This window comes from Falco cherrug, chromosome Z, assembly GCF_023634085.1.
Source record: "Falco cherrug isolate bFalChe1 chromosome Z, bFalChe1.pri, whole genome shotgun sequence".
NCBI lineage: Eukaryota > Metazoa > Chordata > Aves > Falconiformes > Falconidae > Falco > Falco cherrug.
In genome coordinates this window covers 23,292,075-23,298,172 of record NC_073720.1, presented here as the reverse complement: position 1 = coordinate 23,298,172, position 6,098 = coordinate 23,292,075, and positions in this window count along the sequence as shown.

The following is a 6,098-nucleotide window of genomic DNA, read 5'->3' as shown; positions in this document are numbered from 1 at the left end:
TTTCACCATTCTCTGCAGTATGTGAGACGCCCTTTATTCTCTTCCATGATGCAGAGTATATATACTTCTTTATGTACCTAGAGTAATAGAAAGTTATCTTCAGCACAATCAAGTAAGTTTGTATAACATGTTTTAACTTGATTTGAATACGTATCAGATTGGCAGGGAGGTTGAACAACAATGCAATATTTTTTTCTTTTTAGGCTTTGCTAAAGTTACGCTTCCTTGCTTAGTAGTTTTCAAGATCTTTGCAGGCATTTGATCAATGTGAATATACTTGCTATCTTCATGATCTCTTAAACTTCTGAAGTATTATTATATAGTAGCTATTGCTACTAGCATCAGTTTGCAGCGTAAGAAAAGTGACGTATACATCACTGATCATTTAACAATTTAATACTAGTTTTCAGTTTTACCATTACATGCTCTCTTACCATCAAAATTTGTGTTAATATTACACCATCACTTGTTAAGTTTATGTATTTTAGATTATGGCTTTGGTAGTGTCAGTTTGTTTCTAGGAGTTTTAATATTTTCTGCAGGTTAGTGAGGTACTTATTTTGTATTCTGAGATCTCTTCAAAGATCTATATTGTTTTTTGTGCAGTCTTCAAGGGAGTGTAAAATGAGGGGCAAACAAAAGTGTTAGCCATAGGTACACAAAAAGTAGAACTAAAACTAAAAGAAAAATAACTACTGAGTGATACAGTAGTAGTATACAGCTCTACAGCTGAAGGGTTTTGTCTTCTCTTTCTTTCATCAATAAATTGTAGTGAAGAATCGTAATATAGCTAAGAATTGCCACAAGGCAATTGCAGTGGCTAACTATGAACTTTGAACAGATTGAGTAACCTTACAGGTTTGAACTTTAAGGAGATCAAAGCTGCAGAGATAATCAATGCATATTGAACTCTGTATTTACTCATTGCTTTTACAGTTGACAACAAAGCAAGGTACAGCTGTAGGTCACTCCAAGGAGTATCATGAGTAGTGAATCTGACGTGGTGCTTGTTACCGCTTTCATGCAATAGCCAGTTCTAGGAACTTCTGAGCAGCCTTTGCAGTTCCTCACATCGTCTCTCATCTTCTCTCCCCAGTTAAAAAAGGGCACAATCTGTTATGCATGCCAAACACAATGTCAAATATCACAAATGTTTTAACTCAACTGATTATTCAGCAGTGCCCCATAGTCTCCACAGCAGAGACAGCAGTGAAGCTGTTAGAAAGTAGTTCCGACATTGTCGTGTCTTGGGGACTCACCTGTCTTAACTTGTCAGAATTACATCAGAGACTATTTTAGGCAAAGCACACGCTTGGTGCCTCTTACCACAATTCCTCTGCCTCGAGCCAGTAGTACCAAGAAAGGCGTTAATGGAGATTCTAAGCTGCAAATCACAATATGTAAGAACAAGGATAGAAAGAAAAATATGCTTAAAATGCTTCTGTAATAAAAATACCAGAACACTCAAACTGTTCACAAGAAATTCTAGTACAGCCATCATGAAGATTAATTTATGGGTTAAAGAAGAATATGGGATTGAGGTGGTGGCAGCAGAGAATAAGCAATTGCAGAAGAGGTACAAGAATGAAGAAACCAAAAGGATTAGATAAATGCAAGTACATTTTATTTATAAATTATTTATTATTTATTTATTTCATAAATTAAAAGACAGAAGCAGTCTAAACCAATTATTATCCAGTACAGGAAAATCTTTTCCTGTCAAGGATATATTTTTATGTTTAAAAAATTGATAAATGGTTTGAGAAGGAAGATCAGAGGGAAATACTTGTTTAGAAATGCAGATATTGTCCTAAAATGCTATAGTTTAAATAACAGCAATAAAGGACAAAAGTCTATAATAGAAACAGGCTATTCAGTAGAATTCATTTAAACTCTAGCATAGTATTCAAAATGTGACTATTATTTACTGTTTTCTGTGTAAGCTAAATATTTGTCCCACTGAGAAAGCATAATGCAAAGAAGAATTATTAAACCTTTTTTATCTGTATTGTATATAAATACTCCTGAGGCTTTAATTTAGTGTAATAGTTCATAAAACATCCTGGCAGAATTTTGACCATCAGGGAATTTCAACAAAGAATTAAGTTGAGCTGTAAGAGGCATTCTGTATAATAACAGTATATGAATATTGCCTTAGCATCCTTTCATCCCAGTGCACCTTAAAGCTTAGCAGTTACAAGCCACCTTTATGGATCCTCTATTCCAAACTGCCAGAACAGTATGAGGTGATACTCTGAAAATACAGTGTACAAATTACAGTGTTTATCTATAAGAACTCCTATACTTAATTAAAGAAAACAAAACTACAGCTTATTTTGGGGGACAACCCCACTACAGTAATTTAAAACTGAAGACAGATGGTCCCAAGACAATGCAAACAAGAACAGCTGATCAACTTCAGCAACTAATTTTTATATGTAAATCTATTTCAAAAAATTTGATCATTAGAGTATTTCGTATCCAGCCCAGATCTGAGGAGAAGGGGGTTTCAAGACTGTTTTAAATACAACAGAAATACTAGTTTAAGCTCTGCTCCATGTTTGTGGTGTTTATTTTAAATTCCTACCGATTAGTTATTTTCCTCTATTGTAAGTCATTTTTTCTTCCTAGGGAAAGTTAAGAAAAGTCCATAAAAACTAGCTGTTTCTTCTGCCAAACCAAATGTGAACAACTTTTCAGACTTAAAACTTAATGGAAATTAATTTGTGGTAGAAACAACTAATGTTTTAAGTGAACAAAATTTTGGTCCTCTAGTTTTCAGGAAAATTTAGTCAGTTCATGAAGAGTCAGTTATGCCTTTACTGATCCTGGACTGTATGCATTCCAAAGGGCAACACCAAGGAATACTTTACAGCTGTTACATGCCTCTGTTTCTCTTTCTTTATGCTCTTATCTCTCTTTTCTTCCATTTGCAGGGAAAGCATCTATTCCAAAACACTTACCTGTACTAGTCTGAAAAGCATGAGTTTTGTGTGATTTGGGTGTAGAGATTAAGCTCAAAAGTAGTTACTTGATCCAAATAAATTAATGTTTTTAATTTTACATTAACAAACATTAATTCTGAAATATTAAAGAAAGAGAAAAGGGAGTCAGAAATATCACACACACACACACACCCAACTTGTAAAAACTAGTGCATCAAGACAAAGTCTTCCTTTTCTGTATATGTAAGAAACGTGGGTATATGGGACTCCATAGTACATGAAATCCATTGTGCAGGCTTCAGTTTTTCACATAACATTTAGAAAGAAATGGGTTAAACACTTGGCTTGGGCTTATAGAAGGAGTCTGGGGTTATTTACACTTGTATTTACACTGCTTTTTACAAACTTTCAAGAATTAAGTGAAGTAACCATCACAGGGGAAACTATCATTGAAGACAACAGGAGGCCTCTAACAATGGACAATAATAGCAAGCTGTCTCAAATAGGCTTTAGAGAATACGTAATAGAAAGCTTTTAAAACAAAATGTAAGAAATCCAGATGCTTGTAGGCATTTAACAGACCTCAGAAGTATCTAGGCATTTGCCTTAAAAACTTTCTTAATATGACACTTGACTCAATAATTTTATTTTTGTGTTTAGGTAACTGGTACATGATGGTTTGCGACAGAAAGGCTAACTTGCCAAACCATTGCAACAGGATGCTTAAGTTTCCCTTTGACGTTCTTCCTGTTCAGATCAGCTTTGTTGTGAGGTATTGAAATTAAAGAAATTCCTGGGGTATTAAGGCCAACTTCAGAATAGAAGAAATAGGGAGGATGAGGAGGATGAAGTTTTCTTTCTAAGATACTAGGTTGCTTGTGCCAGGGGCTAGGAATGCGAGGTACTGGAAGAAGGGTGAAGGATTAGTGTCTAACAAAAAAAGTCTTTTTGTGGATTTGTACCAATGAGAACTTGAATGTTTCTTTTAAAGGAGAAAAAGCAGACTCTTAATCCTTTGAAAGACAGCAATTTTTTAAGATTGATTTTTTTAAGAAACCATTTCTGTTACATTTAAATTCTACGAATTTGCTTTGCCAAACCTTTCCAAATTCTTTGAAGTGTTCTGAATCTCAATGATTTCTTGTAGAACGTCTGCCAGATCTGTTCCACGTGCAATTGTTGTTTCTGCTGTTAATCTTCTCCTGACTGAAAGAGATTTAATAGTTTGAATCTGGAAAAAAGCAGCCAGAAGAGCTGCTCCTGGGATCAGCAACTTTCTCCCCAACTCTCCCACCCAATCCCAGCTTTAGAAGCTTTATTACATTTCTTCTAAGTTGCAGCACAGGAAAGATTTAAGAGCCTCTTTTCAATGCTGACAGTACAAATTGTTTCTTTAAATTTTCCCAGATGTCTAAAAAATAATTTTCTAAGTTAATGCAGGGAATACAGGAGCTAAGCAAACTAAAGGAAGAAAAAGTAGAGACTACATGTTTATCTTCCATTGTGAAATGAACATATGCGTAGAGTACTTTTTGTTTAATAGATATAAACAAATAAGCTACTCCTAATAAGAGCGGGGAAAAAAATCACACACTTCACATTATTAAAGGATGGGTTTGTTCTGTGCTGGATGCTTTAAACAGTTCTTTTCTATTCCTAAACAAAGCCTTCATATACTGATTTTTTTCCCTCTTAAATTTTATAAGGGCATTGTATTAAGTCTGTTTCAGTAAAATGTTACTAAGGGAACTCAAAACCAGAAGAAAATTGGTATTTATGCAGTCTTTGAGGAAGAAAGCATTTTCACTCTAACAGGAAACTAGAAAAACTTGACTTTTCAATTAACAAAATGCAAGTTTATAAGGGTATAGACCTCACTAAATATTAGAGGATAAGATGTAAATAGAAGAAAAGGGAGCACTTAGAAGATAATATAAGTACAACAAATTTATATTGATTGTCCAGGAGCAGATTTAGGCTGGAAATTGGCAGAAACTTTCTATACATCAAAGAACTGCAGTTCCAGAAGAGCAAGAAATACAACTTCGGAAAGACGGAGCTTGGTACATAAAATGGGTCAAATGAAGATGCAGTTGCATGAGACAGCAACAGACTGGCCAAAGAGAACCAGGTGGTCTTTTGGACTCAAGTCCCATTACTACTGGTACTTAAATACATTTAAAAAGAATGGAAGAAATAAAAATATCACACCACAGATGTTTGCAGATAATAGGAAATAAAGTGAAGTCTCAAGTAATAGTGAGGAGGAGACAGATAGTTCAAAGCTAAATGAGTTCAGACACAAAACCAAAAAATGTCCTAAGACTGGAAACGTGAAGCTAGATCTGGACAGCAGATTATGCATACGCTGGGAGCAGGTTAAATTGGAAAAAAAAAAACAACAACACATTAGAGGATACAACCACCAACCAAGGAGTAAAGGCATACCTCTTACTTGAGATACGACTAAGGCAGTAACTAAGATTTTAAAAATACTACAAGGAAATAGAATCTCAAGCAAAAGATTTCTAGATTTAATATAAAAGAACTCAGCTGTGGAACAGTTTAAAGTCAGTGTTTCAACCTTTGCCACACTGTGATCCCTAGAAAGTATCTCCTGTCCACCTGCATTTAGCCTGGCTCAGCTCTTTTTGATGCAGAAAAGGAAGGTTCTGCTAGTAAAGGATATGTTTTGCTACCTGTCATTCAGTACCTTCAAGGTCCTGGAACTTAAAGAGGACCACAAACTTCCCAAAATAACGGTACAAATCTCTTCAGTGACTGAAGCAGCTCAGGACGGAGCGGGAGCAGAAACAGATATCTCCTTAGCTTCTCTTGCTTTGTGTCCATGAAGTTGGACGATAGGTAGGATACCTCTTACATAGGTAATAAGGAATGTCACCTTTATAAGACCAGTAGGCATTTTAAAAAGAGAAATCAGCGCATCACTGCGCTTTTATTCCTGAAATGGGATAAAAGTTGGTTACTGTAGTTTTCCCATTTTCTGACAAGATTTTAACATTAAATCAAGCTACAAGTGTAATTTGAAATTGTAATTTAAAACTTTCCTTACGATGGCATGATGTACGGGTTTTGCCTGGGACAGTTCATTTTCTTCCTAGTAGCTCATATGGTTTCCACATCTGAGATCTG